Here is a 12,008-nt window from a genome sequence, read left to right as displayed (position 1 = left end):
CTAGAGTCCTCTCTTTCCCCTCAAGGAGTCCTGCAAAGTCTCTGCCTTCTAAACAGGAAGTATATGCGGCATCTTTAAGTACTCCAATCCTGTAATTGCCTTCAGAGTTTTGAAGTGGAGCTACATAATGATCCAGTACAATCCAAACTCATCAGAAAGGACTTGGAAGTTGCCACCTGGTTTGCCAATTCATCTCACATCTGAAAGCAAATGGATCAAGCAAGTCTGTTGTCATTCACATCCACACTGTGTGTTAGAAAGGTATTATTTTACATTTATTTTACTGTTTTGTAGATGCAGTGCTGTAAGAGTCAGGGTACGGAAGTAGTTAAAATCTTGTATAGGGTAGAGACAGTGGGCAGAGAGAAGTTCTGCAAAACTAGATCTTGAAGTTGTGGGAGGGATAAAAGGAATACTTTGTCATGAATTGGTTTAGGTCTTTCAGGGCCCTGATCTCTTCTGGGAGCTCATTCCACCAGGCTGGAGTCAGGACTGAAAAGGCTCTGGGCTTGGTTGAGGCCAACCTCTTTGAGGCTGGGGACCTTGAGCAGATGTTGTTCTGAGGAACAGTGCTCTTGGGGGGATATAAGGGAAAAGGATGCCACACTATATGGATCACTGTTCTGTTCCAGAAAGGAACTTATGTTCTTTCCCACTTATTTAGATCAGGGAGTCTTCAAGGAGTACCAGATCCCCACCAATGGATGATCTATGTATTCTGAGGCTTTTCAGAACTTTTGAGGGTGAATGGGGGAGTGAGTTTTAGGTAGCTCCTTCTCCCTATTTACAATAGTTTACAACAGCAAGTTAGGTAAGATGCTTTATACTGCTTGCTCTACCCTGAGGTTACGGGTCCAAATCTTAGATTTCCCCTACAGGCCTTTAAAAATGACACATAGCAAATAAGACTCAAACTCAACCTTAAGGAGTTGGCTGATGACTATCAGACACAAGGATCTGTCTGTCATCCATTATTATACCTTTAAGAGAATCTAAGTTTTTACTTGAGGGACATTTGATAATAATATTACATAGATTCGGGTTGCCAATGTTGCATCTGTAGACCTGCCAAAAAACCAAGCTTGAGGTCCGAAGCACGATCATAAGCCTGCAAAGTAATTGACCGATTCATGGTGGGATCCCATCTGCCGGATCCAGTCATTTTAAAGTGAAACTGACCAATAGCGTGCATTGGTGGGAAGATCTATTGTGTGCTTGTGTATATAAGTTGGGGATTGGTTGTGAGTTTTTTCAGTTCCATTTTGACTCTTGTACCATCATGCTGGGGTTACAATAAAGAGCTGATTGAACTTGCAGTTCCTGGATTCCTTTGAACACATAGATCTAACGCCCAAACTCCAGTAACACCAGTTGATAAAGATCACTTACCTGGGAGAAAATTGCTGCTTTGGAGGCTGAGATCTAGGGACTTTTATCCTGCTGATGTCACATTCTCTTGGCCTCGTCTATTGGGTAAACAGGTTGTGAGCTCACCAATCAGCTACCAAAGCTTATCATCTCCCAAAAGTGAAAGAGCCCGTCTAGAGATTTGTGATGCTATTAGGCTGGTACAGAAGACCGGAATGGTCTAAGAGCATATGGTGGCAGTGGCCAGCAATGTTCATTGCCGTTTATTCATGTACAGTCTGATGATGACATTGGCTCACAGTGGGCCATTCAGGCCATTGCTCTGATACCACCTTGTTGTAGTTCAACTGTGCTGTCCAGCCTCCCTTTCCCACTCCTATCACCAAGCAGAACATCTGCCTGCAGTCACTACCCAACAGTGCCTTTGAATAGTTTATTCCACACCCCCTTCCACAAGTTTATTTACAGCACTGGAATCTTTAATGGCCTTTACTGGTCTGCAGCAGCCTCTTGCCACGGTGGCATTTCAGACAGCTGCCTCTTTTTGTATATGAACCATCTGTGGCCTTTCGCTATAGTTTCCCCATCCATTACTTCAGTAATCAAATTATATCCCCTGTGCAGCACGCAATCTCTTTCCTTTGCCCCAGCTTGTATTTTGTTTTTCCACCAGCATCCTTTCAGTTTATATATGCACTTTATTGCCATTTAGACCAAAATTAGGATCAAAAGTATTTAATGTAGGGAGGCAAGCAGTCTAATACACACAGGAAATGAATAACATTAGTGAAATTCCTTCACACAAACCATGGCAGGGAGATCTTTTTGTTTTTGCTTCATTAACACACAGTATAAACCAATTGAACCTTACATTAAAGGAAAATGCCCGCACACCACAGAATAACCTCAGGACTTTTCACATGTCCATCTGCAACGTGGCAAAGCACTACATGACTTCTGAAAGGAGAGATGCTCAAGCCTGCCTGAAGGCCAGGCACTTTGATCAGGGAGCCCTGCCCCTGAATCCCAGATGTGCAGGGATGATTGCGGTTAGTCACTGGTGAGGAAAGGGAGCTTGGCTCTGCATCAAAGATTCATTTGTTTGTTGCATTTATATCCCACCTTTCTTCCTACATGGAATGTCAAGGTCTCTCATCCAAGCACAGAGCAGAAATTATTAGTTTCAAGAGTATATGCATCAAGGATGCAACATCTTGCATTAAAAAGTATACCCTAGGCCCAACATAGTACTCCTTCTGAGTATACATGGCCTCTATATGAGTGCTGGTTTAGAAAAACTCAGTAATTCCCTGTGACAGACATGTTAGGTTCTGCCTCTCCCTGAGAGTGACCAGTGGGAGCTGATGGAATGTTAGTGGGAGTGACAGTTGAAGACAGTAATATGGGAGTTAAGAGTGTATTTGTCTGAGTGAAGCAGTGGAGAACAGCTGATTAAAGCTGACTGGGAAAAGTCAATTTGTAACTAAGGGTGTGCATTCATTATATCCAAGGTGAAGAAATAGGTGACAAATACGTTATTGGTATTTTCTGTATTCCCCCTCCCCCCAACTGTGTAGAAATTGGGGTATTTATTTGGCTAACCAAAAAGGCTGAGCCCAAAATATCCTGAAAATATTTGGGATTTTTTCAAGGCCATCAAATAACTGAAGTTAAAATGCATTTAAAGGGATTGCAGTCCCTTCCTGGTGGTCCCATGGCTTGACAGGGGCATTTAAAGATACTGTGATCCCTTTAAACACCTTCGGAGTGAGTGTGTTCCCCTTAAATTTATTATTTATGCTTTTACTTTTATTCCACTCTTTCTCAAAAATACCAGTAAACAGGAAATGCCTTTCCCTCTTCTATTAAAAGCAATGGGGATGAGTGCATCTTCTTTGAGGGCCCATAGAACTGGATCCCCTGAATCCAGTCTTTTTGAATCTGGGAAGCATTGACTAGAGGCACCCATCACCATCTTCTCCAGATAGATTTTATCACTGAAGGTTTATCTCTTGTGTGGTAGCATATAAGTTCCATGTAAGTTATAATGTTCTGTGTAAACCGCCCAGAGCTGCATAGAAATGGGTGGTATAGAAATCTAAACAAACAAACAAACAAACAAACAAACAAACAAATAAATAAATAAATAAATATACTAAGGGTTGCATCCTGGGGTAAATTTCCACTAACAGAAGGGGGAATGGTATTTGTTAGCTCTTCCATCTTACTGTGGACTGCCAACTTTCCCCCAAAACTGTTTTTTTGCGGGGTTTCTTGGTTCCCCAGTAGTAGCTTTTTGGGTATCATTTCACAATGGAGTGCAGAGGCAAGGAAAATTTTTTCCAATGGAAAGAAATGCCTTTGGTTAGCAGAGATTTACTGCAGGATACAACCTACGATCATTACTATGTTATTTTTTGATTCTGCTGTTTTTAATTGGCTGCTGTGAGCTCTCTCAAACAGATGTGTGTGCAGGTATGTGCATGTGTGGGGAGACAAACATTTAAAATAGAGGAAGGCAATTGTAAGCCACTTTGGTAGTGAAAAGTGGTGTCTTCTTTTTCTTCTTCTATGTGCCACGGTAGGTTTGTCAGGCGGGGCTTCTGTGGGTGTCTGCCGAGTACTTGCAAATCAACAGCTGCTCATCCTGAAGCTTTCTAAATTGTGTCTCCAGCCTTATGGAAAGGCCTGCCCAAGGGGGTCAGGAAAGCTCCCGCTCTTCTGACCTTCAGCAAACTATGCAAAACGGAACTATCTGAGATGGCTTTTCTGCACAGGTAATAGGGTGGCACTGTACAAAATGGTTCATGTTAACATTTTTGTTTGGGTCAAAGGGCCTGACTCCCATATGTTATCTCTTGCAGCCAATTCATTTATGGTAATCTAGCAGCAAACTCACAACGTTATTGCTAAGACTAGGCCTCTGACTGTGCAATCCTAAACAAAATGAGCCCCTTCTAAGCCCATTAACTTCAATACAGCCCATGCCTTTCCTGCAGAAACCTTTCCTGCCGAGAGAAACGGTGCAAATTTTGTTCTCCCTCTTGAGTTTTGCTGGATACAATTCATATTATAATAAGAGTAATGTGAGAATTTATCCTAAGGAAAAACCTGAATATGAGTATACATGGCCAAGCACCCTGGTTAATAGCAATTTTGATGCAATTCTCGTGCATGAATTTTTGTAAGGAACAATCACCAAGTTTTGAGTCCATTAAGCCCTGTCAGATAAAGAGGATAAGTATCACATCATACTTCTGGGGTTACCAAACTAGTTAGCTGAGGTCAGACTTGCCTTCTGAGCTCTCTCTTGCTCACATATGTGTTGCCAACTCTTGCTGTGAAGGGGGATTGTATTCTCTTCACCTCACAACCCACACACCACTTAACTAGAGGAGAAAATGAAAAGTTTGTGTTTCGTGTGCCGGGGCTGAATCAGGTTTCAGTCTCCTGAAGGGTCAAACCCAATCTCAGATTAAACTTTCAGACAGTGCCTGTCTCTTTCCATTTCAGCTTTCTAAAGAGCTTTCTTTATATATGTGTGTGTGTGTATTTGGCTCATGAATGATGTATTCAGGTATTTCAGTGATGAATAGCTAGGGCTAGTCTCTACCACGGTCGCTATTTAAGCAGCGTGTGTATACACTAGAGAACTTGTTTGACTCAAGGGGCTACAATTCTGAAGCTACTGATATGTAGGGCGTCTTTATAGGACCACATATGGCAGGAAACCATACAACAGATTCTTGTGTAATTTTCCTTGACTTGTGAATGCCCTTTCGAGTAGTACTTCCTGTTGTGGAGAGTTATAGCAGCCCTCATTCCCTTACAAATCATGATGGCCCATACAAATCATGATGCCAACAACTGAAATAGGGATCCCCCTTGTCCGCTGTTACAAGACCTTTCTTTAAAATGAGAGGAATGCATAACCACAGTTTTGGGGGACCAGTTTTGTTTGGAATGGTAAATCTTCCCCACCATTATGTCATTAAGGTAGCAAGTTAAAGGCTTTGGGTTTGCTGCCATAGGGTACATTTTGTGGTGAGCTAGAAGAACACAAGAGATCACTGAGGCCAGCGTTGTATGCAAATGACACAGAAGGTTTATTTACAAGTTGTTTTAGATAGCAGACTAGTAGCACAGTCCAAAGAGACTGAAACATAAATTTAAGTTAATGATGAAGAATGCTTGCACTCAAAAGCTCACGCCCTGAATAAATCTTTGTTGATCTTAAAGGTGCTACTGGACTCTGATTTTATTGGGCTACTTCAGACTGGCAATACTACCTCTTTGAATCTATGGTTTCAGAGTGTGGTTTGAATTCTCTTTAAGACTTGCAGGTACAAACAGGGCTTCACTGACTAGCTTTGAAGCTGGATCCTTTCATACTCACCGGCTTAGGTTTGCCATTCTCCGGGTGAGTTCTGGAGACCTCCTGGAATGACAGCTATATTTATCAGCTTATGATCCCAATATGCCATAACTGAATTTTTTAGTGTGTGTATGTGTGTTGGAGTGATGGTAAGAAAAGTGTAATCATAGAGAAACATTGGTCCTGCCATTATCCCGTCCACAAGGCGTATGTGTTTCAGTGAATTTGTGACTTTCCAAAAGTAACATGGAACTTTGGAATGTTCTGTTTTCTATCCTAAAATTCTGGGCCTCTTGAATTCTGTACTGGGATCTTTCTTTATGTGGATTGCTGATAGAGCACAAGTATTGCATGGATAATATCCCAAGTTCAGTTCCTGCCAAAAGACCTGGTAATAGGTCAGGGAACACCTTTCTGTGTCAGAAATCCTCAGGCAGGGGTCTACAATCATGTTGAACCTGCGAATACATGTAGTAAAAGTAAGATGGCAGTACTTACAGTATTTCAAATAAAAAACAAAAACCAAGAGAGCCAGTTTGGTGTAGTTGTTAGGAGTGCGGACTTCTAATCTGGCATGCCAGGTTTGATTCTTCACTCCTCCAGATGCAGCCAGCTGGGTGACCTTGGGCTTGCCACGGCACTGATAAAGCTGTTCTGACCGAGCAGTGATATTAGGGCTCTCTCAGCCTCACTCACCTCACAGGGTGTCTGTTGTGGGGAGAGGAAAGTGAAGGCAACTGTAAGCTGTTTTGAGCCTCCTTCGGGTAGAGAAAACCAGCATATAAGAACCAACTCTTCTTCTTCTTCTTCTTCTTCTTCTTCTAAAAATTATATCCCCCCCTAAAAGATCCTTGCTGTTCATACCCCATCAAAAGCCTTTGTAAACAAATAAGGTTTATGGTGCTGAGGATCTTCAATGAGGGAGCTCCCCTTACTTCTTCAGAGGGGAGGCTGTGTTGGAAAAAGTAAAGCCTCTGGTCAGGGCTAGTTTGTCTATGTAGCATATTCTACAGGCCCCAAATGGTTCCTTCTCCCCATGGACCAGGGCCTCTATTCTTCCCCCTTTCACCTCTTTGAAGACACTCAGGTCCATTCCGCACGACTTCAATGTTTTGCAGTTATGCATGACGTCACATACAATCTGCCACAATCCTGAAATAGTCCCGCAAAAAGCGACTCGTTGTAGCGCTTAAAGGGAAATCGAGAAACGTGGATTCACCCTCCGAAAAGCACTACACTCTTGCAAACAATCTGCAACAGTAGCTAAAAAGACCTGTGCATTCCCATTGTTGCGGTTCCAGCCAAGTCCCTCCCCCTGGCTTTCTCCTCTGAACTTCTGGCGAAGCGATTGCCATTTTTTTTCCTCAGAGCAAGCAGAAAGCAACGAACCGACGAGCCTTCATTCACCCAGCGAGGCTTCTCCGGCTACAGTCCCTCCACAGAACTGCTTTAAAGCTCCCCAAAGTCACCAAGCACACAGCTCCGTTACAAGTTCCCTTTATTTTCGGCCGAAAATCGTGCCCATGCGGGGGGGGGGATTTTTCTTTTCACTCGGGGGAGCGTGGTAACAATGAATTGCCAGCTCACATGCCAGCTGCTAGCTAGATGGGTCTCTACGTTAGGGGGAATCAAGGAATCAAGGCATATTCGTTGCAACGTGTGTTTTTCTTTTTTTTTTAAAAAAAAACCTGTTCTTAAAAGGAAAGGGGCTTTTTAGGAGCATGATAACAGCCGCCCATTGGCTGTTTGTTTGATTGACAGACAGGGGCGGGACAAAGCACAGAAAAAAATGCTTCCTTTCTAGCGATTTTTGGTGAGACCGTAAACCTGTGGGAAACGATTGAAACGCTACTGGATTCCACTACAAAGGCAGGTATGCGTAACTCAGAGATTGCACTATTAAAAATAGCGTTTCCACTATCAGGAACCAATTGGCAACATTGGTCCTTGTGCGGAATGGGCCTCAGAGTGACACCCCTTTCTACTCGGTGGGGGGAGGTTCTGCCTCCAGTCTGGCTGCTCCCGCCACAGTTGTGGCCCAGTGAGTCCTTAAACTGGTTCTGGTGCTATTGGCCCTGCGGATCCTTAAACCAGTCCTGAATCTGGTCAGTTCCAGGTGACTACCCTATGTGGGGAACAGTGAGCAGATGGCAGCCTGAAGAGAGCAGCTGGCACATGGGAACATGTGGGAGGAGACAGTCCTTCAGATATTTGGACCCCAGGTAGTGAATGGCTTTAAAGGCCATCGCCAACAATCTGGCAGCCAATGTAGCAGTTTCAAAATGGGCAGTGTGTGTTCTCCTCAGCTGACCCCCAATCATAGTTTTGGTGCCACATTCTTGACCAGCTGCAGTCTTTGAGGACAGCCCAAAGTTAGAAATCATAGAGGACATATAAAGGATTTCTTTTCATATGTATAAAGTAAGTGGCAGGCATGTGCAGCCCTGATCCAGGATCATGCAGACAGGGGTGTGTGTGTGTGTGTGCACATGCGTAAAAGCCCTTTGCTCACTGCTCTCCTCCCAAATGCTGTCATTAGTACATTAAAAGAAAACTGAGTGGTGGTTTAAGGAATAAAACATTGGGTTCTGGATCTGAATCAGGCCTGCACATGTGAAATTTGTCACTAACAGGATATTTTTTGTCATATCCCTTTTGGCTTTTAGTATCCTGGGGTTCAACTATTTTAATAATTGGTCCCTACTGTTATTATCTCATGTGTTCTCAAGCCCCACAGCTGCTGCGTGGACAGATATGCAGTTTGACTCCCACAGAGGGAAAAATAGCCAAGGAGACAAGTTGGAGTGTAAAATATGACACACAGGGTAAATGTTATGTGTGCCCACTCTCAACGCACCCACAGCCACAAACTGCTGAAAAGAATAATGCTCACGATGGCTGATTAGCCACATTTGCATCTCACATATAACCCATAGTTGCAGTTGGCAGCATTTTCCATGACTATTCCTGCTCTTTGGTCCAAGGAAACTGTGAACTGTTCACAGAGCACATGGCAATTGCAATGTTCTTCCATGTGACTCCTCCCATGAGAGCTCAAGGAACTGCCAGTCATAACCAGCAGTGTACTGGTTTGGTCTCCTTTTGCAACCTATTTCTGTTTGCTTCCTGTGGATTTGTATTTTTCCTGGCTCTCACTCCTCCTCCTCCTCTTCTTCCTCCTCCATAATTCTGTCCTGGGTAACTTCCTTTGGTTTGATGATTTGAGAAAAATCACCTCTTCTTTATGCTGACTACGGTTCATTCTCTTGGCCATTTTTGGAAGTCTCCCTTTAGCATTTCTCTAGTATAACCCTCAGTACCACATTTCCCAAGATGCTCTGGGAGAAAAGGAAAAGTACTTGAGATGAATCACCTATGCCACAGCTTAACATAACGCTGGAGTTTTTCTTCCTTGTGTTTGAATGACTGTACCTTTTAAAGTTCCTGTGGTCTGACCTTTAGGACTAAGCTTCCAACATTAACACTGTTAATGAAGTAAGGAGGCTAAATGACAGACATAAAAGATGGAGGAGAAGGACAGGCATGGTAGAAAAGGAGATTACAATCTACTACTTTTCAAACTGCTTCCAATCCTGCCCAGTTTAGGGGGCTTTCCGCACCGGGATCCTTGTAGCAAATTGTTTGCTGAACGAAAAATCGCCATTTAAAATAGTGGAATTCATCGTTATGCATACCTGCCTTTGTAGTGGAATCCAGTTGCGTTTCTATCGTTTCCCACAGGCTTCCGGTCTCTGCAAAAATCACTTGAAAGGAAGCGCTATTGCCAAGCTCGTCCTGCCCCTGGCCGTCAAGCAGCCAATGGGCGGCCATTAGCATGCTCCCAAACAGCCCCTTTCCCTTTAAGAAAGGTTTTTTTAAAAAAAAAACAACACACCCGTTGCAACAAATATACGTTGCTTCGTTGCAACAGAGAGACCCTTCCAGCTGGCAGGTGTTTTTGAGCTGCCGTTTCATTGTTGCTACGCTCCCCCCGAGTGAAAAAAAAATCCCCCCCCCTCACGGGCGCGATTTTCGGCCGAAAACAGTGTGAAAAATAAAGAGAAAATACATCAGCAAACGGGCTTCTCTGTTGTTTGTGCTTAGTGACTTTAAAGAGCTCTGGGGAGGGACTGCAGCCGGGGAAGCCTCACTGGCTAAACGGAGGCTCGCCGGTGCGTTGATCTCCGCTCGCTCGGAGAAAAAAAAATGGCGATCACTTCACCGGAAGATCAGAGGAGAGAGCCAGGGGGAGGGACTTTGTAGAAACCACAACAATGGTAACACACAGAACTTTCCCGCTAGTGTTGCAGATTGGTTGCAGGAGTGTAGCGCTTTCCGGAGGGTGAATCCACTTTTTGGGATTTCCCTGAAAGTGCTACAAGGAAGCGCTTTTTGCAGATCGGTTTCAGGTGTGTGGCAGATTGTCAACTACGTTGTGCATAACGGCAAATCAGTAGCATTTTCAATTGGCAACCATTGTGCGATTTTGAAGGAGTGCGGAAAGCCCCTAGCTTTTTTGCCAGCAACAAGATGAAGCAAACAAAATCACCTGTCAAATGGACATATGAATCTTTATGTAAATTAATTACAAAAACACCTTAAACATGGAATCTTTACCTGTCACCACCAGAAATATTGAGAACATTTTATTTGATAAAGCTATTTATTCATTCTTCCATTTTTTACGGTAATCAGAAGTTTTTGGTTCAGTTTCTTCCTCCAAAGGAAAAAAAGTTTTGACGTCCTACTTGCTACATTTATTTATTTTATTGTATTTATATACCACCCTTCCCGAAGGCTCAGGGCAGTTCACATGGAAGAGGAACTTGGTTTATAATAATGATATAGTATATAATAATAATATATAATAAAGCTTTGTTAAAATTGTCATATTAACTAGAACATCTTTTTCACCCCTTTGACCTACATTCTTCTAAAGGAAATATTTCAGTTTCCTCCATGAACCACTTTTTAACAGAGCTCTTGCCAGTCACAAATATCAGGGCTATCACTTCGATGCACTAGAGGAATCAATCTTTTCAAAGGCACAGTGTTGGAACTCGTGAAAGACTATGACAAAACATTTTTACTGACTTCAATAAGATCAAGATCTGACTATCAGTTTCCTTTTTCATCCTTCTCACTCTTTGTCCATGAGCCTACATCTTATACTTTTAAAATAAATGTTTTCAGGGGATTGTGATAATATAATCTTCTCTTTACTGCCAGAATCTTTATTCATATTTACATGCCTTTACTTGCATGCTGTTCCTATGAGTCTCTCATGGGTAAAGAATGTACATATCAATACTCCAGGCTTTCCTGAAATTTCCTTATAAATGGAATACCCTAAAACTAAAATAACAGCTATCCAACCCTCAATCTGCTAATAGGATTCATTAAATCCTCCCCCCCCACCCCAGAAGAGTTTTTGGTAGTATGCAGAGTGACATCAAAAGTGTAGCTGAAGGACTGTCATTCAAAGAAAACCTGGTAATTTTGTCTAGTAAGTATATGAGTGCAGAAGGTAAAGGTGGAACATCCATTCTTCCTTAGTCGTTTGTATTTACTTAACTTGTAAAGAATGTGAAAGAAAAACAGGTTTACTAATCAACTTTTTCATCTTTCTGACAGCTGTCTACATCAAAAGAATTGTCACCAGGGCATATTCTTTATTGAATGATTTTTCCTGCATTCATTCTTACCGATCTTCATTCGATTTGGGCCCGGACACAGTGAGTGATCTGCAACAGTTTCCCCAAACGGAAACAGCCTTCGCCATCTGCATCTGGGTGGGCTCCCTCACCCAACTGTAGCCCTCCTTAGTGCTTCTTGATCACACCACCCCTCTCCCAGTTTGTGGTGGGCTGCCAGGAAATTTAGTGCCCATCACACCACTTTAAAGCAACCTTGTGCTTATTGGCCTCCCCACCCCTCCCTCCCCCATGCATAGCAAGATGTAAGGGCCCCGGGGCAGAGTGAGCCTTTGAAATGCATGGCTGAGGACAAAGGAGGGGTGCTGCTGAGCTGTGCCGAAAATGCCACTGAGCTGGAGCTCGGAGGACAGGTCACCAGAAAACTGAGTTTCCATTTAGACAAAGAATATATTATGCCTCAATCCCCCTAAATAATTAAAAAAAACAAAACAAAACAGAAAAGGCTCCGTAAAATGTATGTTCAAATTAGTGAGCAGAGAGCGGAGAGTAGCATAAAATGGTGAATAATGGAATGATATCAGTCAACAATCCCAAGCAAAGGCTCCAAA

The 12,008-nt window shown here is 43.0% G+C and overlaps 1 long non-coding RNA gene across 1 annotated transcript in view; it reads left to right on the top strand.

Annotated features, from left to right (window-relative positions):
* Positions 1-274: 274 nt before the first annotated feature.
* Positions 275-12,008, top strand: part of LOC143819945 (uncharacterized) — a 12,778-nt gene continuing 1,044 nt past the window's right edge. The window contains exons 1-3 of the long non-coding RNA XR_013225179.1: positions 275-2,879; positions 3,954-4,145; positions 11,378-11,478. This is a non-coding gene — a long non-coding RNA (uncharacterized LOC143819945). The remainder of the gene's footprint in view (positions 2,880-3,953; positions 4,146-11,377; positions 11,479-12,008) is intronic.

This window comes from Paroedura picta, chromosome 10 (assembly GCF_049243985.1).
Source record: "Paroedura picta isolate Pp20150507F chromosome 10, Ppicta_v3.0, whole genome shotgun sequence".
Lineage (NCBI taxonomy): Eukaryota > Metazoa > Chordata > Lepidosauria > Squamata > Gekkonidae > Paroedura > Paroedura picta.
Note: the sequence above shows the minus strand (reverse complement) of the source record. Positions and strands in the feature narration are given on the sequence as shown.